The sequence below is a fragment of the Marmota monax genome, unplaced genomic scaffold, assembly GCF_021218885.2.
Source record: "Marmota monax isolate L192 unplaced genomic scaffold, Marmota_monax_Labrador192_F-V1.1 WCK01_AAM20220418_F8-fsc00042, whole genome shotgun sequence".
Taxonomy (NCBI): domain Eukaryota; kingdom Metazoa; phylum Chordata; class Mammalia; order Rodentia; family Sciuridae; genus Marmota; species Marmota monax.
The window spans coordinates 4,532,091-4,556,556 of record NW_026693008.1 but is presented as its reverse complement, the minus strand read 5'-3'; the positions used below and the strand labels follow the sequence as shown (position 1 = coordinate 4,556,556).

General features: G+C 41.9%; 1 protein-coding gene and 1 non-coding gene across 4 annotated transcripts in view; one reads left to right on the top strand and one right to left on the bottom strand.

Annotated features, from left to right (window-relative positions):
* Ptprg (protein tyrosine phosphatase receptor type G) overlaps positions 1–24,466 on the top strand; it is a 712,009-nt gene that overhangs the window by 516,647 nt on the left and 170,896 nt on the right. The gene's annotated exons all lie outside the window — the stretch shown is intronic.
* On the bottom strand, positions 24,001–24,074 carry Trnag-ccc (transfer RNA glycine (anticodon CCC)). Its single transcript has one exon. It is a non-coding gene; the product is annotated as a tRNA-Gly (tRNA).

Genomic DNA, 24,466 nt, shown 5'->3' with positions numbered 1-24,466 from the left:
ACATCACAACCTGGAGGTCACCTGAACATCACGATTTTTTTATAGCCAGGTGCATAGTGCCAAGTTGCGGTGCAGGTTGAGAATTCCTGGCACAGCCCTCTCTCCTTCTCTACCCCAGCTAGCTCTCTGGTGACTGAATGAGGCCTTGCTCTGGGAGTTTTGGTTTCTTTGAGAGCGTGTTCTCAACTCCTGTGACCCTGCAGATCCTCCTTCCTGCCACATTTTGGAGTAACAACAGTGACCCATCCATTCTCTTCATTTTGCTGTGTACAGTTCCGGAAACTGATGGCAGGAAGTGCCAGTGTCTGTTGACCCCACATTGTTTGATTATCAAAAATAGTAATAATCTCATAGTTGTCGGGAGCCTCATCATGTCATTTGTCCCACTTCCTGGTTTGAGTTAGAGGAAACTCAAACATAAGATTTGATCGCGATGAGGTGGATGGAAGGATGTGACAGGGACCTGAGGCCCTTTGTCTTCCTGCTCCTTCTTTGAAGATGCAGAATATCTGGAGAAGGCCAGCCTGAGCCACTTAACCAGGCACAAGGGGTGAGGATTCAGGTCTTGGCCTGGCCCCCTCTGGGTCTGTGGGCCTGGGTGTGACCTAGGAACTAGAGACACTGCCCTATCCTCCCCCAGAGGACTGCCTGGTCTGCTTTTGAGCAGCTTAAGTAGTAGGATTAACATAGCCCTGCCCTAAGGAAAGGCCTGTAGGGTGGGGGGAACAGTGTCAGGCAGTTGGAGGGAGGAGGGGGAGAGGATGCTTCATGCCAGCCATTTGCAGTTCCCACTTGTGGGGAGCCAAGGAGGGAGGCCTGCAGTAGAAGAAGGGCCAACTCTGACCCCTCCTGGGCCTCCCTAAAGATGAGGAGGGGCAACCTGTGAAGTCACAACTTCTCTCCACAACTGACAAGTGAGGAAACCAGAAAGCACAGGTGTTCTATGATCTGCCAAAGCCAAGCAACTACAGAATGGCAAGATTCGAAGCTATGACTTTCTTATCTAGAGACTCCTCCTCTTTTCTCAAGGTCAACAATTAGGCTGCCTCCTATGATCCTCTAAATGACCCACCCAGAGCCCCTTTTTTCTTCCCCATTGTGGAGCTAGGAACCTAAAAGTTTTTATAATTGCTTTGGGGTGGGCACCATGGTGACCATACTGGGGATTTAAGCCCATTCTGAGGACTTTGAGGAAAAGTCTTTGGTAGGGGGAGAACCTGGTTTTGAACTTCTCCCTCTGCCTATAGCTCCCTCCTGAAATTTGGATGATGCTAAGGTTGTAATGGCTTTGGGTTTTTACCTAAACCTGCCTCCAAATTGCCACAATGTCCCATAAAAATTGGGCATTGAAGGCTGTCCACACATAGCCCCCCCAACACCCTTTGTCCCAGTGCTTCAGTAAAAGATGTCAAATACTCTGGGCTGCAATGTTCCAGGCACTGGTGATATCTGCAAAGCAGCATAGTACCCAGAGCTAAGACATCCCAGCCTGATGTCCCCACTGAGGCCATCTGGAGCTGATGCTAAGAATTTATGCCTTTCATTCATTCATTCATACATACATTCATTCATATATACTGGGGATTGAACCCAGGGCTGCTTTACCACTGAGCTATATCTCTAGCCCACACAGTTCCCCTACATTTTTTTTCTTGAGACAGGGGTGCTGAATGTCTTGCTAAGTTGATAAGGCTAAACTCAAACTTAGATCCTCCTGCCTCAGCCTCCAGAGTCGTTGGGATTACAGGCATGTGCCACCGTGTCAGGCTCTGAGAATTCATTTCTGTTCTGGGCTATGAAGGACGTTTGTCTTGTGAGACTAGAGATTCTCAGGCCCCTCAGGAGGCAGGTGGAAACATTTTGGAAACCCCAAAATAGTTCTCCTCATCTTGGACTGCTTTGTGCCAAGAGGCTTTGTATTTTTTTTTAATTAATTAATTTATTTTTTTAATATTCTTAGATCAGGAAGTCCAAGGCCTGCCACAAAGGGGCACTTCTAGCCACACACTAACTGAGCAGAGCACAATGGCAGTCCACTTTCCGTGTCTTTGTCTTCCCATCCCCAATTTAATCATCTTCTCTCTGGCTTTATAAATGATGCACCGGTGCACAGTGTTCCTCTGTAGAGCACATGTTTAAAACGAGGCCGTATACCCAGCCTAGTCCTGTGCCTTCAATTACATCCTTGTTAAAAAGCTTCCTTCAGAAATGCTGGGGTCATCAAGCTGTTTCCCATCAGCAGTTTTTGAGCAGACAGGCTCTGTGTCAGAGGGGACCCTGTCATGCAGCAAAACTCTCAGTTTTGGAGGATGTCAAAATTATATCCCCAGCGCAGCCTTCCATGTACAAAGGATAGACGTCTAAAAGGAGATTTTTATGACTTGTTATGAACCTGACTGAGGAAGCACGAGGCTCTTTGGGGATACAAATGAAGATAGTTGCCTATTACATGTGCATGTGGAATCCTGTGCTCTTGATGAAAGAAGAGTGTTACCATCTACATCTGTCCAGCTATGTTTAAGGTATAACCTGAACTTTTCCAGTATTCATGTGCCACATATTCCTTGTAGCCAAGTGTGCACCTGTGCTGGCACAGAGTGCCCAGGTAAGAACATAACCATGTGGTAGTTGGCTTTGTGGATGTCCCAGTCTGTTGCAGGAAGAGATGTTAATCACAGAAATGTGCCAGTGGCCATCTAATTGATCTTGTGTTAAGTCCAGCGAAGGAAAGAGACAATTAGTGTTTTGAGAGCATGGGATGGAATCCAGTTTGGGATCAGGCAATTCCAGCCAGGAGTAAACAGTTTTTTGTTTGTTTTGGTACTGTGGATTGAACCCAGGGATACTCAACTACTGAGCCACATCCCCAGCGCCATTTTGTATTTTATTTAGAGACAGGGTCTCACTGAGTTGCTTAGGGCCTCACTGTTGCTGAGGCTGGCTTTGAAATGGAGATCCTCCTGCCTCAGCCTCCTGGGCTTACAGGTATGCACTACCACCCTGCTGAGCAAACAGTTTTGAGATTGATCAGGAGGTAGAGGCTGAGTGGTGCCAGTTTTTAGTCCCCAGGGCCTAGCACAAGCAGTGGCCCAGGGCAGGAGGGCTGAGTGATCCTGGGCCTGAAAGAAAGCCACAAGGATTGGATGGAGCTGCAGCATTGACCTGAACAGCATTGAAGGCCATCGAACTTGGGCTTTTCTGGAGAAGTCACTCGAGGGACAGATGTTGTTAACATTTTGAGCAGATCAGGAGCCCTGGTGAGAGGAGAGGGCTGAGCTGGGGAGAAGCCAGGAGGAATGCACTGTCATCCCTTTGTCATAAAGAGAAGAGATGATAGTAGTTGGGACCTTGGGAAAAATGATCTCTTTCTATTACCAAGACTGTAAGAATTTTATGTTCTTATGTAGGAGGAAGAAAATTAGTTTCAGGCTCTGGGAGCATGCATTTGAAGCAACTTGGTGACTAATGAAAATAGCACTTCAGGAGTAGGGAAGCAGGTCAGACGGGCTTTATAAACGCTGCTCACGATCCAGCTTGTGGCAACATTCTTATTGTTGTTTTGATACTGGCAATTTTTCTGAGCTCACTTTTTACCGCTTTTCTCATTTGATGTTTTCTCCTGTTGTATTTATTTCTTTCCTTGTTTGTGTGTGTTGCATGGTGTGTATCGAATAGGCCCTCTGTCTTCTTTTGGAGAGCTGGACAGAGGCAGGATTAGGATGATCTGTTCATGGGTGTGTTCTGCAGTGCATTATCTCCGCAAGACAAAGTGACCAATCTCCATTGGAAAGGTTAATTTGGGACTGGGGTGGTGGCTCAGTGGCAGAAAGCTTGCCTAGCATGTGTGAGGCACTGGGTTCAATTTTTACCACCACGTATAAATAAATAAAATAAAGGTCCATTGACAACTAAAAAAAAAAAAATTTTTTTAAGTTAATTTCACAGCCATAGGTAAAACCCAGGAAATAAGCTTGTTGGGGATTTCATTAGTATATTTCTATGAATAGATGTAGATGTCTAGTACATAAAAATTATAATTGTCATTCACAACATCATATTACCTCTCCACCCTCTGTGTTTCAGGACAGATTGCTAACCAGGCTGAGGCCTGAATATGAATATCTGCACTAAAGAACAAATTCGGCCAGTTGGTATCTACTTGCCGTGGCCCTTAAAGCCACACACATTTCAGACTTGATTGCAATTCACAGTTCCAAAGAGCTTCCATCTCAATTTCATTTCTAGTGCAGAAGGATTTTTAAATGTACACAGTTTGCCATCCTAAAAACACATAACAAAAAGCCAACCATCTTACAGGTGAAATTATGGGCCAGGCAGGTCATATTGGTGTTTAGGAAACTGAGGCAGGAGAATCACAAGTTCAAAGCCAGCCTCAGCAACTTAGGAAGGCCTTAAGCAACTCAGCAAGACCCTGTCTCTAAATAAAATATGAAAAAGGGCTGGGGATGTGGCTGAGTAATTAAGCACTCCTGGATTCAATCCCCGGAACCAAAACGAAAACTGAAATTATAGGGCCTGAGTATCTTAAGCCATATGTGACTGCTATCATGCACTTAAGCAAAGGACAAACTCAGGAGTCTTTCTGTAATGATTGACTCCTTCCACTTAGCACCATGGAGGAGAAAATGGTTGTAAAATCTCGCGATATAGAACAGGCCTTCACGGTTCCTGTAGGTCCTGCTCATGTGCTCTTTCAGGTGAGAAGTGAGAACAGGACTCCTGTTAAATGCTGTTCAGGATGTTCTGCCAAGCATGCCCTTACTTTAGACCCCTGACCTGCCCAGCCAATGGACATGTCAGTGACATTTCCAGGACAGCACTGGTGGACAGACTTCTGGTCTGAGCATTTCCATGGAAATCAGTGAACACTCATGAGTAATGTTGTGATTGGATTTACCCACTTGACTGATATGAGAATGTGAATTGAGGGACACTCCCCTTTGGAGGGCAAAAGAGGACCTACCCTCCCCTAAATTAAAAAACACTATGGCACATAGTCCAAAACCCCCCAAAATTCTAGATAATATCCCTCATATGAAATAAACTTAAGTCTTTATACTGACTTTTCTAACATCATTAGAAAACACAACTTCCAAGAGTCCTAATAGGCCATAGTTAAACACATTGAATTATGTATATTAAATAAAAAGGAAATAATATTAAATTACCCATAAAGGGATAAATACACATGAATGATCAAAAAGCACCTTAGACTACAAATTTATTTTCCTAAAAGATCTCTTCTGTAGAATTTCTGTTCCACTGTAGTCTTTTCTATTTTGAAACTAGTCTTAAATCAGATTATGCATTTTTAATACAGAAAAAATGGTGTTTATTTTACTCTTTGATCCTCATTCAGTTTTCTATTATAAGGCACACAAAGTATATTATTTATGTTTTTAGAAGTATTTTAGTAGCATGACAAAGAAGCAAGCATTATCTCATGTAGCCCTTTCTAGGAGATGTGGCATTTGGGATTCTGAAATGTTTTTAGATGCACCATATCACGCTAGTGATTGTGACATTCTAGTAAGCGATAAATATCTCAGACTAATAACTACCACCGTCGTGCTTTATTTACCAGGTTTGAATGGTTTAGTAATCAGTTTGAGATGCTGAAGAGATTTACTGATCCTGATTAGAGATTATCTTTGTAGATACAGAATTTTTGAGAGATTACCCTTCTAATAAAAGAATAAAAAATATTATAATATCGAGTTACTCTTCTATGGGGCTCAACAGTTATCAAGTTCCTTTTACTTGTTCTATTATTTGATCCATAGGATAGGTGGGCACACAGGCATTGGGGAACTCCTCCCACCCTCTACCCTGACCCCAGAATGTTTCATGGTCATCTTTCCTAATCATTTTGAGGAGAAAGATCCTAGTTAAGTGACTTGCCATGATCATGAAGCTGGAACTGGTATCTAGACTTTTAACTTTTATTCCTGTGTTGTTTATCATCTTTCAGGAAACCTGATTTTTCTATAGCTGTTGGCTTTCTCTTAGGTTTCACGAGTGGACAGGCTGAGTGAATATTCTAGAAAACATGCTAAGTATTTTTATGTTGATTCTCTGGAAGATAGCCAGCAACATTTGGTAGCGCCCAGCCATTTGTGCTTGTAGGTGGTGGAACTGATTTGAATCCATGAACTCGAAGGACCACAGCCACTGAATATATTCTGACTCTCCGGATAGGAGCTTGAAAGGCAGGACATTTTAGGAACAAATGTGCTTATGACAGTGTCGCTGGACAAACAAAATCCGAGATGATAAATTTTTATCCTACTTAAGACCTCAGAGTGGGGGCCCAAAGTGCTGTGAGGGCCACCTGCTTACACACATAGCTGAGTTTTCTGATTTGCTCTAAAAATCCTACATTTAAGAATTCTCATCATTGTGCCAGAATTAAGGTCCTTTTCTGGGATTTGACTATGTAAGGAGGATTTGCCTGCACTTGTGATTCAGAGTCTAGCACTAAAATCCAAAGTTGGATTAGTTTAGGATTTTCATATCCATCTATTTCTGCTTTTACCACAAATTATGGTTTAAGCAGTCCTTTACTGTGAATCTTGATTTTTTTTTTTTTAATTCCTTACCACCCATCACTACTTACTAGTCTTTAAAAATGGTATTTTAGGCCTGGAAATCAATCTTAATAACTTAAATGTTGGAAAAGACTTGGGAACAGAAATATTGATTCCACTATTATGATAGTGAAAATTAGCAGAAATTGCACAAATATTTGGAAATGATTACTAACTTCGCCCTGTCCTGGAGTTGATTATTATGTAGCCATTAAAAGCCATGCTTTGTGGAGACTTTTCATGATATGAGTCACATTATAAACTAATGCTGTTATTGATAAAACATTAGGATGATAAGTGAACATAGCAATTACGAATAGCAAACCTACACACTCCTACATTGCTGGTGGGACTGCGAATTGAATATACTCTGGAAAGCAATATGGAGATTCCTTAGAAAACTTGGAATGGAACCACCATATGACACAACTATCCCACTTCTCAGTATACACCTAAAGGACTTAAAATCAGCATACTACAGTGATGCAGCCACTTCAATTTTATAGCAGCTAAATTTCCAGTAGCTAAGCTATGGAACTAAACTAGGTTCCCTTCAACAGGTGAGTGGATAAAGAAAATGTGGCATATATATACAATGGAATGTTACTCAGCCATAAAGAAGGATGAAATGATGGTATTTGTGGTAAGTGGATGGAAGTGAAGAATATCATGCTAAGCGAAAGAAGCCGAACCCATAGAACCAAAGGCCCAATATTCCCTCTGATATGCAGATGCTAATACAGGACCAAGTGATTAGGGGAATAATAGAAGCTCATTGGATTAGACAAAGGGGAAGGAAGGGCAGGAAGATAGGACAGGGAATAGGAAAGACAGGGGAATGAATGGGACAGAACTTTCCTAGGTTCATATATGAATATACGACCAGTGAAACTCCACATCATGTCCAACCACAAGCCTGGGATCCTGATGAGAACAAGATGTACTCCATGTTTGTATAAATGTCAAAATATACTCCACTGTCATGTATAACTAAAAAGAACAACAAAAAGTAAGTGAATACAATAATTCATAACCTTTAAAATAAAGAATAGCAGACATGCATGTAATTACACAGACATGCTCTTCTCCTCTTAACATCTCTCAGGTCACGTTGAGGTCAGCAGTCATAATGGCTCTGTGACGGATATACTTAGTGACTTCCGGTTCACATGAAGATCCTGGAGTCTAGCTAGTAGATCACATAGTTACACAGTGGTGAAATGGGGATTTGAATCCCTGAACTCAGTCCCTCCTGCTGTTTTGCCCAATATAAGGTCTATAGCAAATGTTTCATCCATGATGCAGAATGTGTTTTAGGTATGTGTCCTATGTGGAGGGAATTCCAGTAGGTTCTTCCTGCCCTGGCCTTTTCTGTATCTTATAAAAAGCATATGTTCCTTTTGTTATTTGAATATCATGCAATTTAAAATAAGGAAATGGAAGACTTCCTTATGCCCTCCCAGAATTCCCTTGTCACTGAGTGCACGCCCACCCCCACCCTGTTATTCACCAATCTTCATTTCCTGTGTGGTCACACCACAGTGAAGGCTTCTCCTACCGCTGGATACAAACCAGATACAGACCAGATTTACTTGATGTTTTTCCAGTTTCTGATCATAAGGGGTTGGGGGGAACCAAGAAGCATATGGGAATGTATGATCCCAAGTCTGTTTCCCTCAGTTCCATGTCATAACTTTTTAGTTGTTTTGGCTAAATGCTTGGGCCTTTAGCCAGGGAATAAATATTAGGAAAGGCATGGAATAAATAATGAAGAGAATGTTCAAATGGTGCGCTGTTTCCATTGAGCTGTGGACAGATGGGTTGTTTATAAGCTGTTTCAAATACAACTCATATTGGGAGTTTTTTGGATTTTTGTTTGTGGTGGTATTTGTTTCTTGTTCATTTTTTTGCAGGGACAAGTAGCATCAGGGTTCTATGGGGTTTTTTTCCTCCCATCTCTCTCTATTAAACCTTCCACCATATTTAAATGTTTGCCTGTATAAAATGATAAAGGCATTGAAATGATAAAGTGGTACTCAGAAATGCTTAGGGAGCCTGATCAAAAAAACAGTTGAAGAATCTTTCTTATAGAAATACATAGGAAAATATTTGGTTGTATGGCTGAGGATTTGCTTCAACCTGATTGGAGGAGTATAAGATGCAGATTAAAGGAGGTCGGGTCAGATCAGGTCAGACATGGTGGTGCACACCTATAATCCCAGCAGCTGGACAGGCTGAGGCAAGAGGCCACCCTCAGCAACTCAGTGAGGCCCTAAGCAACTAAGCAAGACCCTGTCTCTAAATAAAACACAAATTAGGGCTGGGGATGTGGCTCAGTGAGTAAACACCTCTGGGTTCAATACCAGGCACCAAAAACAAAACAAAACAAAAAAGAGATAGAGAGGAATTAATATCCCACCTTCCTCCATGATTTTTTGGTTCTATAAAATCACTTTTGTAAATAGACATTCTCCCATAAATTTCCCTTGTTTTGTGTCCCTGGTATTGAACATTCTTCCTTGGGGCTGTGATCTTTCTGTAGCATGGTGTGACTCCCTCCTAACAGGAGGAAGCCCAGCGTTTGTGTGGCCTTGGTAAACGTCCATTAAATCAAACTCATTAAATCAAACTCTTAAACGTCAGAGTACTCCACCCTCAGCGACTCTCCACCAGGTATCCTGATGAACAGAATTTCGCCTTCTTTTCCTCCATGCTCAACCAGAATTCTTCTAAAGGAGTGAGATAACAACAAAATAAGAGTAGTCCAGCTGAAACTGGGCACAGTGGCACACACCTGTAATCCCAGCTGCTCTGGAGGCTGAGGCAGGAGGATCGTGAGTTCAAAGCCAGCCTCAGCAACTTAGCGAGGCCCTAAGCAACTTCAGTGAGACCCTGTCTCTAAATAAAATGTTAAAAAAAAATGTAGTCCAGCTAAAACACCTGAGATGCCACTTCCATACTTTTTTCTTTTCTTTTCAATTTCTTTGTTGTTTCTGAGGCTGGAAAGGCCAGCCCAAAAATGGAGCATATAATTACTCTCCACTGGGTTCCATTTCCTCGGTTTCCTGTGAAGAAATTTCAAGCCTGTGATGCCTTCTCCTGCAGATCCTCTTCTTTTCATTCTGTAATTGTTTTGTGACAGATGGTAAATAAAGCAGCAAGCCCAAGCCAGGTGGCAGAATATCTGCATTTTGATGGCATCTGTCACTAGAGAACCTAGGTGCACAGGCCAAGATGGCATCCAGGGACCGGGCAGAAAGGGGTCACCTGGAAATCTCACCATCTAAAGAGCCTCATCATGGTCTCAATTGCCCAGAGTTTTGATAGGAGTGTACAGGTAGACCCAAATTTTACATCTACCTGCTCATAATTTGAACCCTAAGTTTTTCTTACTGTTCTCACCATCAGGTGCAGAATCCTGTTGTAATAAAATCATAAATACATATACAGCCAGCATTATGTCATTCCTCTAACTACCCCACACTGCTAGCTCTTGCACTAGTATATCAGGTGTATTTTTTTCATATTTAACTGATTCTCCAGTATACGTGCTCAGAAGCTGGGCAAAGAGAAAGGGTTGGAGCTCTTTCCCACAGGTGTGCCTGTTCTCAAGTCTCTGTGTCATTTCGGGTCAGTTTGTCTGTCCAACCTAAAGCAATCCACTAGCAAAGATCTTACCCTAACTTCTTGCCAAGATCATGTTCTAGAAGGGAGTGCAAAAGCACAAGAGCTTATAATTGCAACCTCTTGACATTACAAGCTTTTCTGATGCAAGATGAAAGGAAAAAATAATACACTTAAATGTTTCTGCAGTCAGCATTTTCTTTCAGTCAGCCTATTTACCATTGGCTCTACCTGTTTCTCTCTGTGTTATACTCTGTCTCCTCATATGTATTCAGCATGTGAATGAATGTGTCTATCCATTCATCTTTAGATAATTTTAGATACTTAAACTCACTTGAATATCATTAACTGTATTAATCAGCTTCCTGTTACTATAATGAAATACCTGAGATAATGGACTTATGAAGAAAAAAAACTTAGTGGTTCAGTCCATAGTCAGACATTCTCATGCACGGGAAGGAGCCCTGGACACTTTTTTCCTGTCAAATCACAAAATGCACAATGCTGGGTTGATGGTTTCCAGGGACTTTTTTTTTTTTTCCAGTTGCAGATGGCAGAAGGACACTGTTACAGTGCCGTTTTGTACACCTTGTAGACCCAGGCACAGTGTCATGGTGAAATGACAGCAGCACCGTTCACTCACTGTCCTGGGCTTTGCTTTGTCAGCCATTTGTGAGATGTAGACATGACATCCTACAGCTTTCGAAATTCCCGAAAACTTCTCTAATAGCCAAAATTACCTTGCCACACTACCTTTTAGTGAGACGTCCAGTCTATAGGGCTTTCCATCCCTTGCCTTGTTATCTGGAAATTGGTTTTCTCCTGGTCATGACCTTAACTTGACTTATTTACTCATCCAGTCATTCACTTAGTAAATATGATGAAGTCCCCAGTGTGCACCAGGTACCATTAAGCTTTCTTTTTTCTTTTTCTTTTTTTTTTTTTAATCTCAGTGTCAATGTCCATTGGAGAAATATAGGCTGGTGTTTATAGTTACAGTGTCAAGGACCTTTTACAATATTGAAGTTGAAGTTATTTCTCTGCTTCTTTGTTACTTCTTCCTTTTGGTGATGAAGATTCAAAATTCACTTGAAGTTCCATTGGGAAAAGCCCTCTCATACACCACCAGTGGGAATCAAAGCTGAAACTGATGATATAGAAGGCTGTATGTCAAAAACTTGAGAGCTTTGCAAATTTTTAATAAATCTAGGGTTATTTCATTATTTTAGAATTCTTGTATTGTTCTAGGATTATTGCATTAAAAAAAAAAAAACAACCAGGCGTGCTGGTGCACACCTGTAATCCCAGGGGCTCAGGAGGCTGAGGCAGAAAGGAGAGCAAGTTCAAAGCCAGCCTCAGCAAAAGCGAGTCCCTAAGCAACTCAGTGAGATCCTGTAAATAAATAAAATACAAAACAGGGCTGGGGATGGGGCTCAGTGGTCGAGAGCCTTGAGTTCAATCCCTGGTACCACCCCGCTTCCCTCTCCCACCCCCCAAAAAAGAAACACTAGAAGTCTGTTGATCAAAACAGCAACACTGTTTATATGTGGGAATAGATACATTTTTAGTTTTGTTTTTTGAGTTTGCCTATCAGTCTTTTCTAATTTTCTGCAATTAACTTGTCTTAACAATAGGGAACTTGTCCATTACAATAGAGAACTCATCATTATTTAAACAAGAGTGTTCAGGGAGGAAACATCTCAATTAAAAAAGCAAGGGCATTATGGAGCTGTGAATAGCCATGTTTTCTGTTAATGGATCTGGGAACTTCTTTGGTAGAGCATGATATCAGGGGGGATGAAACAGTTGTCCACAGATATTTATGACTGGAGCTCCACTAAGACAAATAACATGTTTTAGTCATCGTCAAGGGGGAAATTCATTGTATTTCCAGGGCATCTGTATTAGCAGCCGTGGCCAAATAGCTATATTAATGTTATGGTGTGTGATTTGGGTTAATTACTGTCATAGTTTTATTAGGCTTTGACATAATTTCTTTTCTAGCATGTAAAACTCAAGAAAATTCAAGATCACTATTAACTGTGTTGCTGCAAATGAATTTCTAATATAGACAACTAAAATCAACAACATAAAACCACACTGTCAATAGAAGAGTGAAGGTCTCTGAATACAGACGTAACGTAGAGAGGCTCACTTTGGTTTTCACTTCCCTTTAGATGTATGTTAATTTGTTTACCTAGAGAGGCAGGAAAAAAACAACCCAAAACTAGAAGTCTCCCCTTGGAGTAAACACTGATGACGTTGTCTCTGGTCGGAAACCTAGAGTTAGAGCCTCAGGATAGGTGGATTCTGGTGTTTCTGGTTTGGTCAATCGACAGACTCCAAGTCACAGCTTCTACAACTCCTAGAGATAATGTGGAACCCTTGGTGTGGGATTATTGTGTTACTATTACCTATTGGGAGAATCGGGAGTCCATTACCCAGTAACGTGTCACCTAGCATCCATCAATGTCATGGTCTCTTGTCAAGTTTATTAACTCATTCATTTGATAAATGTTTAATGAACATTGCATGAGCTGCTTAGGATGCAGCAATGAACTTGATGAGTACCATCTCTGCTTTAATGTGAGGATTTCTAGTAGAATTATTTTCCGTAGTAGCATTCATAAATTTAAAATTGTTGTTGTTGGTGGTGATGGTTACTGGGGATTGAACCCAGGGGTGCTTAGCCACTGAGCCCCATCCCCAGCCCTGTTTTGTATTTTATTTAGAGACAGGGTCTCACTGAGTTGCTTAGAGCCTCACTAAATTGCTGAAGCTGGCTTTGAACTCACGACCCTCCTGCCTCAGCCTCCTGAGCCCTTGAGATTATAGGTGTGCGGCACCATGCCCAGCAAATTTGGGAATTATTGTTATCTTTTTCATAAGTCTGTTTCACATCACAATAAGAGATCTTGTATAGTCGTTATCTAAATTAGAACTCCCCAATTTTTCTTTTCATAGTAGCCCTACTAAATCTGATTGTGTGTGTGTGTATGTGTGTGTGTGTGTGTAGAGAGAATATATATATATATATATATATATATATATATATATAGAGAGAGAGAGAGAGAGAGAGAGAGAGAGAGAATCCAACATTGTGAATCTTCCAAAATTCAAAATTGACACCACAGGAGGAAAATTCCACATCTGGCCTCATGTGTGTGACTGGTCATAGTCAAAATGCAGGCATACTAAACAAACATAAAATTACCTTCAAACTGGGCATGGGCTGTATCTGAGCCATAAATGCATTCCATGTTTGGACTTTGGTCCCATCCCCAAGATATCTTTTTATAGATATGTATATATTTTGACAATTGAAAAACCTGAAATCTGAAACACTCCTGGTCCCAAGCATAAGCATTTCCTATAAGGAATACTCAACCTGAGTCACCTCTTAGGTAACAACTGTATTACCTATAGCAAAAGCAAAAGGAGCCCTTAATGGGCAGATTCCCTACTGATACCATCATTTTTCCATTGTGGAGACAGAGGTAAAATCACAAGAGGCTCAGGGATGTGCCCCCCAGGTTGAGCTGTGTTTCTCTGTGTTATTGGACACTAGCTTCAGAGTTAGGTATCACTTTGTTAAACATCTCAGCAGACATCACGTACTGGATGTCCTACCTCGGGCAGGAAAGTGAGATGAGAAAAGAGAGGACTCTTGTCAGGGATCCAATAGCCAACATGTTGTTGGTCCTAGGGCATCAATATATAATTCTCTTTTAGTCCAATCTTTTCTTTGGCAGTCATGAGAACCAAATCCAGGGTGTGTAATACATGCTAGGCAAGGGCTGTCCCTCTGATCTACACCTTTAGCCCCCTGTGCAACCATCCTCTGAATGACATTGGGATGTTTTTAGTGAAACGCTTCTTTCCAGTAACAACAAGAAGAGATACTGGTGTGTTTCATGGAGCAGTACATCTATGCTCTGTCTAATGGAGCAGTTATGTAGCTAAGATCCTTTGAACCTTATCTGATTCTGTAGCCCTGGATATCTTTGGGTGCCTATGTCACATCCATTTTCCTTTCTGAGGGTCTGAGGGATCATGTGGTTTGCATCAGATGAAATTAATCCTTTGTATTATCACAGGAAACTTAACGAAAAGAAAAGTGGTAGCTGTCTTTTCTTGATTACCTTCTGGAAATATCAATGTCAGGCTACTCTCTACATTAAGAAGTTGATTTCTTATATTGAACTAGAATCTCTCTAAACCTGTAATTTAGAGGTGTTCAAGGTGTTCCAATTAAGGCTGAGAACAAGAGAAATGTGAAACAGTTAGTTGTAGAAATAGAAATTACAAACATATGGTTGGTTATATCTCACTTTCACAGTTGGCATGGCTATGATGGATTGTGTCTCAATTGGAATTTTGTCAGTAGAATCAGATTCTTAGGGAACCAACTGTTACAAAGACCTATATGGTAAATCACGCATACAATGAAGCATACTTCTGTAAAATGATTAATCGCCTACCCATTTAGGTAGAGATGTGTGTCTCCTTAAGTTTTCATAGAAAGGAAGCTTCTGAGCTATTAAAGTTACATTGATATGCCTTCAGCATAAAAAAAAGTGTATGAAATACCATTACAACAGATAACACGATGAAGATAACTTTTTATTACACAACCAAAATATGTCTAAGTCCCAGAAGATAACATGCTCACTCCAAGAAATGTTTATATCTGCTATAAATACCAGTGCATAAAATAGATTAAGACCTCACTGGGGATTTTTTTTCCATACAAATTGAGTTTTGAGTAAAATATGTCACATATTATAGTGAAAGTTTTCTTAACTGATCTTGTAAGAAAGGAAATATGCAAGATACATATTCTGTCCTATCTGGGCCTGCTGATACTCTTTTGAGAAAGGGGCATGCTAACCAGAGTCCTGGCTTAAGATAAATCAGTAAAAACATCGATCTGTTCCTTCATTCATTTGTAACCTGTTTACTGAGCACTGACTTGTGCCACCCATCATATTAAGTACTTATTGTTTTCACATTCTCGAGTAACAGAGGGAAAGAGATTTTAATCAATGGCTTATAAAAATTTTTAGCACCCGCTGGTGATGAACCAGTGGAAATCTCTACCTTCTCCCTCAATGTCTCCCATGGAAAGTATTCCAGTTGAGCAGTTACAAATTTGCCCTTTTTTGCCCAACTTTGTGCCAGTCTTTTTTTAGCAGCGGATGCAGTGGTAGGCTCTGTCAGCAGAGGGCAGTAGGGAGCACTGCAAAGGACAGTAGGGCTGGGGCTGCCCTTCCTGCAGTGGTTAAGCAAACGGGGTACTCGGTTAAGAGGGAATTGAAGTGGGTCTCTCTCAGCCTCTCTCACAATAGCCCAGACCTTCCAGCAACTTCTTCCCTGAAGGCGGGCTATCCCTGTAAGCAACTCCAGCGCACCAATACTGGACCTGCTAAGACCTATGCATTCTGGTAAATTCTCTACAACCACATGAAGCACTTTTCTGTGGTCAGTACCCACTCCAGCAGCCTTCTTGACTACCTACAGGGTCATTTCTATAAGCCAGCGCCAGTCCATCCTTTGGCAGTTTCCTTGTCTTGAGCTATGTGTTCCTGTGATGTTCTCATCCTCTCCAGAGGTCTGAACGTCAGCCTTGAGGGGGGGCCACTTCTGACCTCTGAGAGCCCTTCTTTTTCAATCGTCTTGATCTTGCAGAGGTAATAGCTGCTTTGTGCATTAGCATTCCCCACACCTCTTACCGTCCTCATTCCTTCTCTTTTAGATATTTACTCCCCCTTTTATCAGTTATCAGTTCTTTGTATTAAATCTTCCACTTTCAAATCACAGGTGTGGTTTCCATCTCTTGATGGGACTCTTAAGGAGAAGGGTAAGAGAAAAAGCCACCTACGGAAAGAATTAATTGCCACTAAACTGCCAACTCACCACCAAGTACCCCGTTTGCTTTCAGTGTGCTCCATAACAGATTTTATTTTTGTATAGATGACATCAGACATTCCATAATCAGGTACTGAATATTTTGGCCATCATGACTGCATTGAGCACAAAATAAGTAAATACCCTTTTATGCCTCTGTAATATGAAGGCATTTATCCACTCAGCAGAGATATATTCAGCAGCGTCTGTCTGTTCGGTTCTGGAGTAGGTGCTAAAAAAAGGAATGATACTCAGGCCTTGCCTTGCAAGTTTGTCAGGGAGACAGAACCTGTGTGTGTGTGAGAAGTTAACCAACAATGCAATAGAGTTTGCAAGGTGGCATACGGTCCCATTAGCATTTGTATTGCTTCATATTTCTTGACTAAGTAATGTTGCAGAACACCCATATTCTGTTCTGTACAATCCGTTTGCATTTCTAAGCGCCAGGGTGTTCATTTGTCTTTTCAATTGTTTCCCATTTTATCTACATACACAGTACTTGCTGGTAGGAATTGCAAGGGCTATAAATTGGTAGATCCTCAGTAATCAATGAAAATAAATAGTTTGTGACACCAGATTTTTTGAAGTGGCATCTGAATATGCACACTCTGGGGCTTTAGGAAGCATCTCTTGTACTGTATAAAATCACTGGAAGGCAGCCAGGAGAATGAAGCAGCCGGGCTCCATGGAATGGTGTGATTTGGAGATCGTAGGGCTCCGTGTAAAGCGGTTCTGGACTGGGAACATTTGCACCAAGTTTCTTGGAACCAGCCTGGCTGATGCGGTGGCACACGCCTGTAATCCCAGCAGCTCGGGAGGCTGAGGCAGGCTGATCGCGAGTTCAAAGCCAACCTCAGCATCTTAGTGAAGCCCTTAGCAACTCAGAGAGATCCTGTCTCTATATAAAAAAGGGTTGAGGGTGTGGCTCCGTGGTTAAGAGCCCCTGGGTTTAATTCCTGGTACTCCTCAAAAAGTAAATAAAATAAAGATTCTTGGAGCTAGCCTGAGGACGCCTTGGTGTCTCTTCATACATGTACACTCTGAAGAATCATATTTAGGATATCATCATCCTAGAAACTGTGTTCCCTGCAGTTCTTAGAAGTTCTATCACGTTGGTGGGCTTTGCCTTTGGAGTTCTCCAGAATTGTTCTAGCAAATCGCTCAAGTGAAACTGTACCTATAGTTCTTATAAACAAGTTCAATCACATTGGTGGCCTGTGCTTTTGGAGCTGAGGGAGATGCTCTGGAATTCACTAGAACAGCCTTTCCCAGGACTCACCTTGAAGAGCAGGACTCCTTAAAGGCACTTGACCTTGACCAGCTCATGACAAATGCTGGGTCTTCTTCCTGGCTGTGACTGACAGCGTGATATGGATCCATGTGAGAAAGCCTCACGGTTGAGTCCCAATGTGAAAGGACCCTGTAATTGTCTAACTTCGTGTTCCTGAAATAATATTCACTCTGAGTCCTTATTTTCCCTCAATTACCAGTTGTCCCACATTTATCTCGCTTTCCTACACTAATTAGGGAATCTGTTGTTTTGTCTGTTTTGCTTCAAAGCACTCACCTACGTGTGTGTGTGTGTGTGTGTGTGTCTGGATTTTTAACAACTTTTCTGGTAGTCCATGCCATCCTTCAGGATTTGAAAGACTAGAAAAATGATCATAGCCCTTGGAAGTGTTACCATCTAAGACAGCTGGGTTCGTTGTCGCTGCTCAGCAAAGAATTGAAGAGCAGGACATCGAGACAGCAAGCAAGCAGCAGGTTTATTGCAAAAGCGACCAGAGACAGACTTCTCCAAAGAGAAGGGGCCCCAGAGCTGGGAGTCCAGTAGGGGAGATTTGGCCTGTTCTTTTTATGGTCTCTGGAATTTCCTCTTTTCCTATCTCCTCCCCGACCATAGTCTCCTCACTATTTTTGATTGTTGCCCCCTCTGTCCACACATTTGTTTTAGTTTTTCTAGTTTAGGTTTTCTCCCCAGCTTAGCAGCATGAGTATGGAAGTGTCTGTCTGATTGGGTCCCCGCTTGTGTCCACGAGCACTTTGGTCCAGCAGGAAATTGACCTCATCAGATGACCCTCTCCGTGCTCCTCTGTTCTGGCCCTGGCCTCCTAGGCCCTTCTAGATATCTCTCAGAAGGAAAATATGGCTATGAGGGTGAGGAATTGTGATGAGGTCCACAGTGGCCCACACAGCACCAGAAACACCTTGGTCCTCGGTTGGATCCACAGCACCCCCGTGTTCTAGCTGTGACTGTCACTGAACCTCTTGCTCCGTCCAAGCCGTGGCTGCCAGAGCTGATGGGCCAGGAGGAATGTGTTTTCCTGTGATGGGTCATTATGGGTAAAGGGAAATGGATCTAAAGCTCTTAGGATAGTGTGCTGTGTGGCCTCTGAGAGCCCAGGCTACATATTAGCTGTTGGGACTCAGAAAAAGAATAGATTGCTGCCAGCACTGGCTTTGTCCTGCCTGGACATTGAGTAAAGCCGTCTGAGAGCCGGGACAGCAGAAGCCCTGCAGGTGCAATGAAGGTGGTTGTAACTAATACCAGGTTAAACTGGAAACAGCACCACCAGGTCCCTAAGGTGTGACTGTGTGAGAGGAAGGGCCCTGGAGGCCCCTTTATGGTATCTGATGTCCACATTTGACACTTGTACTATGACCCCTTCCATTGGTCACTTCGGGGTGCATTCCTTCAGATCTGGTCTGCCTGTCACTTCAGCCCATGTCACCTGAAAGCCTGCTGCAGTATAGAGAATCACATGCATCCCAATTCACAGAGAAAAATAAGAATCCCTGTTGGACAACTGATTTCACTCAGGACCTACTTGGGAAAATTGCTTCTTATGTTTAGTAAATATATGTCTGCGTGTTCCTTGCCCGGATCGGGGTGAGGCTGGGCTCTCTGCAGTTCAGGGAACCTGCAGTCTTCTGTCCTGGGCTAGCTTCACATGGCAGAGCATATTAAAGATTAGTTGTGCGGGAATGTAGCCTATTACCAGCCGCCGGGAAATCCGGCTCTGAATTTACAACGCCTGACAGTGCCTCAGAAACACGGCCACACCTGGACACCAAGGTGGCTCGGTTCCCACCACCAGCCTGGGGTTGGTCTTTGCTATAATGCCTGCTTACTGCAGTACCACCGTATATAAATCAATAGATTTATCATTAATATATCTAATAAAGGTATGCTAAATCTGATGCATGCACAGGTCCAAATCACAAAATTCACATGTAAAATTTGATGCTTATGCCAATATAAATCTATATATAAAATATAGCAACATCTGAATACAATATGTTTTTCAGCATGCAATAACTTCCTTATGTTCTAAAAGTAATGACGCTCACACAAATGTCAAGCCACATGAGCAGCTTTTAAGGAGAAGAGGAAAGTGGATGCCCCTTGATCCCACCCCCTCCAGAGGGAACCACTGATGTTTACTCTCTCTGCAGTCAGAAGTTTTAAAAGCATTTATACAAACATCTAACCTAAGAGGGGTGAACAACTCTTGAAGTGATTTTGACCCCAGCGATATGCCATGATCACATCTGCATGTTAGCAGTTAAGAGATGTTTCTTGTCCTTGTTTAACCACTTCACATTATACCAACAGTGATGTCTTTATTTATTTAACTAATTAGTGATCAGTGGTACTTTGCATTTTGACCCTATGGTGAACAACACTAAATAGCCACAGATATAGATTTCCTGGCTCAAGAGTATACCTAGTTAAAATTTTTTTTTGTTGGTACCAGGGATTGAACCCAGGGGTGCTTAACCACTGAGCCACAGCCACGGCTCTTTTTCTATTTTATTTAGAGACAAGGTCTCACTGAGTTACTTAGGGCCTTGGTAAATTGCTGAGGCTGGCCTCTAAATTGCAATCCTCCTGCCCCAGCCTCCCAAGTTGCTGGGATTACAGGCGTGTGCCATTGCACCTAGCCCTAGTTTTAATTTTAAAAGTAGCTGCACATTATACCCGCCTTAACTAATTGGCCTGACACTCTCTTGACCATGAACACGGGGCATATTGATTTGGGAGCCACTCTAGTAACTGTAACTCATCAGGTTGTGCTGTTCTAAAGTTTCTATCCTCATTTCTGGATGTAATCAGTGCCCCTCACACACTGCTGAACATGTGAAAGAAGTCAGTAAGAAACAGAATAAGACATGTTGGCCTACAAAGTCATATTAATTTTAAAAGCAACTATTTTTTAAATACAAAATACATAAAGTGATTGATGACCTTGATACTCTTGAGCTCGCACTAGTGGACTCAGTGGGATTCAGCTGAATGCTTCTCTTGAACAGAGGCCCAGTCAAAGCTTCCACGTTTCCAGGGCATCGGGAAAGTATGGATTTTTCAGGACATCGTCACGTTTGTCTCTTATCACCCTACCCCCTGATTATTCGGTACCCTCGAGGCCTGACCACCAACCAGGCAGAATTTTAATCTCCCTCGGGTATCATGAGAGGGGGTATATAGAGTATCTAAAATCCATAGATAACCTTCCTATTGGTTTATCTTCTCAACTTGAATGCAGACGACGAAAAATCACACACAGAAAATTTCCCTTTCCCTCAGGAGATTCAAAAGAGAGTTTATCTTGGATGCACACTCCCAAGTAAAATTGTGTCCGGTGGTATGTATCAACAGATTTTCAAGGAGTTGGGAATATAAGCAGGTGGGTTACTTCTTTGAGAAAAGGGAGGAAAGACGGTGAGATTTGGGTTTGCTCTCTACTGTCAGTGAAATCCAAAGATAGGAACTAATATGTCCTTTATGTATGTGGTCAGTGATATTAATTTGTTATCTAAGAATTTCAACTAAGATTATAGAGTATAACTGTACCCAGGCATTGATGTACCAGGTATTGATGGATCCACGCACATTCTAAATTCTAATAGTGGGAGAGAAGTAAGGAGGGCTGTTCAAGTAAAGTAAAGTTAAGTTTGCAAAGTTCAACACTGTTATAGTAAAGCTGGGGGTGTTGCTCAGCAGTTAGAGTATGTGGTTAGCATGTGCAGGGCCCTTTGTTCCATCCCCAGCACCCCTCCCCAGCAAAAGAGCTTGCTACAGTGTCTTCAACTTAGCTGATCAAGATTTCCATATGTCAAAAGCACCTGTTCCAATTAAAGTAATAGTCAATATTTTGAGAGGCTGAGGCAGGAGGATTCCAAGGTTAAGGCCACCATGGGCAATTTAGCAAGATCTTGTCTCACAAAGGGCTGAGAATATAAGCCTGGTTGTAAAGCACCCCTGAGTTCAATCCCCAGTACACGCCGTTTCCCGCCAAAAAAAGGCAGATCACAGTACAGAAGTCACCTGGGGCCTCCATTTCTATGAAGCTGGACTAAGGCCCTCTTGAATCTTTTTTTTTTTTAATGAGTTTTCTTATTGCTGTACATCTTAAGTGTAGTTCTGTTACCTGACAACTTTGAGAAACTGATAGGCAACAGCTCTAAAATAATTCTGAATGTTCAGAGGAACCAATTTACACATCAGTACATTTGTTCTCTACAGCACTTGCACCACATTGAGCAGAGAACTCTCTGGGGTTCCACATGTCATTCTTTCTGAGACCCTCAGCATGGGTGGGTGCCTATACTCCAAGATTTGCTTTATGAGAACCTAGTCACCCAATTATTATTCAAAAGCACCATCTTTAGTCATTTACAGAGGTTTAAATTATGTCTAAGAAGGCAATGAAGCATGTAATACATTCTGTAAAGCTTTGATCTGAAGCGATAAGAATTGTTTGAAATCTTCACAGGATCTTCTCTGAGGTGGCTGACAATCTGCTTCCGCATGGTCACCTACCAGCAGGACTGGTGCACAGCGTACCTATAACAGTGTTGAACTTTGCAAACTTAACATTCTAAGTTCTCCCACTTCCCAGCACCCTCTTAGTCTTTCTAAATGACTTGTAGTGATATCAAGATCTGAATAATACAACTCCTGTGAAAAGCTGTTTCTGGGTGTATGGAGATTTTCACGTGATATTTACAGGTGGACACGGTTCATCGTGCCATAAGACTTCAGCAGATTCTGTGCCACCATTGGGACTTTATCTCTGAGTTGTCAAACCAGTGAGACAACCATCAGTCACTCATTTATTGAAGATTTTTTTGAAGACTGTTCTGCAAGGGGCACTGAGCTTCTTTTTATAATGTATCTCCCAAAATATTTTTTTCTTTTTTCACTTTCTGGGTTTGGGGTTGTTAATTATTGCTTTCGGTTTTGTTTTTGTTGGCTTTTGTTCATCTAATAACCTAGTAGACTTGTCTGGAGTAAAAAATAGCTTACTATAATTGTTGGTATTTATTAGGTACTTAATAAATATATGTTGAATGTCTGAGTTAGTGAATGGGTGGATTTTAGCATAACAATTTTAACACCATTTAATATTTGATTGAATTCTTCGTACATACTTGGCACTAAACTTGGTATATTTTTGCACCTTATCTTAGTTGACCCTCTATAGCCCTATGAGGGAAGTACTGTTAGGATCTCCACTTTATAGACTGAGAAATCTGAGCAAAGTCACAGGAGTTACTGGTATAAAGCAGGATTAGCAGATTTTTCTGTTAAAGGCCAGAGAATAAACACTTACTGGCTTTGTAGGAGAAACTTCAGTTTCTGTCCCAACTGCTCAACTCTGTTGTTGGAGCACAAAAGTAGCCACAGTCAATATGCAAATGAGTGGACATGGCTGTGTTCCAATAAAACTTTATTTACACAAAGCAGTCAGTAGGTGAGAATTACCCCAATGTCCAGTTTGCCAACCTCTGTCACTCTTTGGCAGTTTTGGACTTGGAATCCTTGTGTCCAACCAATTAGGAGCAAATTTTTGATAAAGAAAGAGGAAAAAGACCAAAAAAAAAAAAAAAAAAAAGGACACTTGCTTTAGTAGTCTTTTTTAATAGTCAGTCTTTTTTCTTTTTCCCCTGGTGCTAAGGTAAAACCCAGGGCATTGTGCGTGCATGGTTTTACACTGATTAAAGATGGGCAATCAGGATGAGAACCACTGTTCTATTATGCGAAGAAGGAATTGATGGCACAGCAGAGAGTAGGGACAAGAGTTAACCAAGAATGTCGGAAGTAGTTTCGGGTTATGATGGTTGTGGCCCAGGATGGAGTTAAGAGTGGAGGAGCTAGAAGAAAAGTTCAGGGAAAGTTCAAGATGTGTTTAGGAGGCAGAGTCCTCCAGGATTTCTGAAACATCATATGTGGGTATGCCAGGGAAGAGAGGAATCAAAATTATGTTAGCCAACTTTGTATCCCTGTGACCAAAATGCCTGCTGAGAATAACTTAGAGGAGGAAACGTTTCTTTGGGGCTGACTTCAGTGGTTCTATCCATGGTCATCTGATTGCATTGCTCTGGAACCAAGAGAGGCCTTGTGGTTGAAGAGTGTGATGGAGGAAAGTTGATCGGCATATGCCACTGGGAAGCAGAGTGTGTGCTGGGAGCCAGGGAGAAGATATCCAATTCCCACGACACCCCCTCAACAGCCTATTCCCTCCAGGTATGCCCACCTGCCCGCAATGACCACCATTCAAATTATTAGTCCATCAAATGAATCAATCCACTGATTAGATTATGCCTTTCATGAACTAATCATTTTGCCTCCTACATTAACATAGGAGCTTTTGGGGGTCACCTCATATCCAAACCACAACAAAAATGATTCCCAGGTTGGAGAATGTGGACTGATGGTTGCCATCTTATTGAAATGAAATAGAAGATGAGAGATTAGGGTGGTGTTGTAGGGATCCGGACTGACTGAATTTATCTTAGGACCCCAATGTAGTTGGTCTGTCTGTAACCAGAAGTAAGGGTGTATTGGGGGTTTTGTTTGTGGTGCTGGGGATTGAACCCAGGGCCTTGTGCATGGGAGGCAAACACTCTGCCAACTGAGCTACATCCCCAGCCGTATTTGGGTCTTTGTGTGTGTGTGTGTGTGTGTGTGTGTGTGTGTTTCTATACCTGGTTGTATTACCTGCAGGGTATACTGTCTTTTGGTGGGGGTGGGAGGCAGAATGGCTGTGTCTTCAGTTTTTAAGAATCTTAGGTGAGTCAGAAACTGTGCTAAGCACTCATATAACCATCTCACCTATCCTATGAGGTTGGGTCCAAGAATAATCCCCATTTTAGAGATGAAGAATTTGAAGTTGTTACTTTCCCATGAAAGTCCAGCTGTTAAGAAGAAAGGAGGAGATGGAGGGAGGGGGGTTGAACCTGAGTCTATTTTCAAACACCCTGCAGGTAACCACTAACTAGTCTTATACTCTCAACTAGCTGTTGAAGATGACCTAATTGCA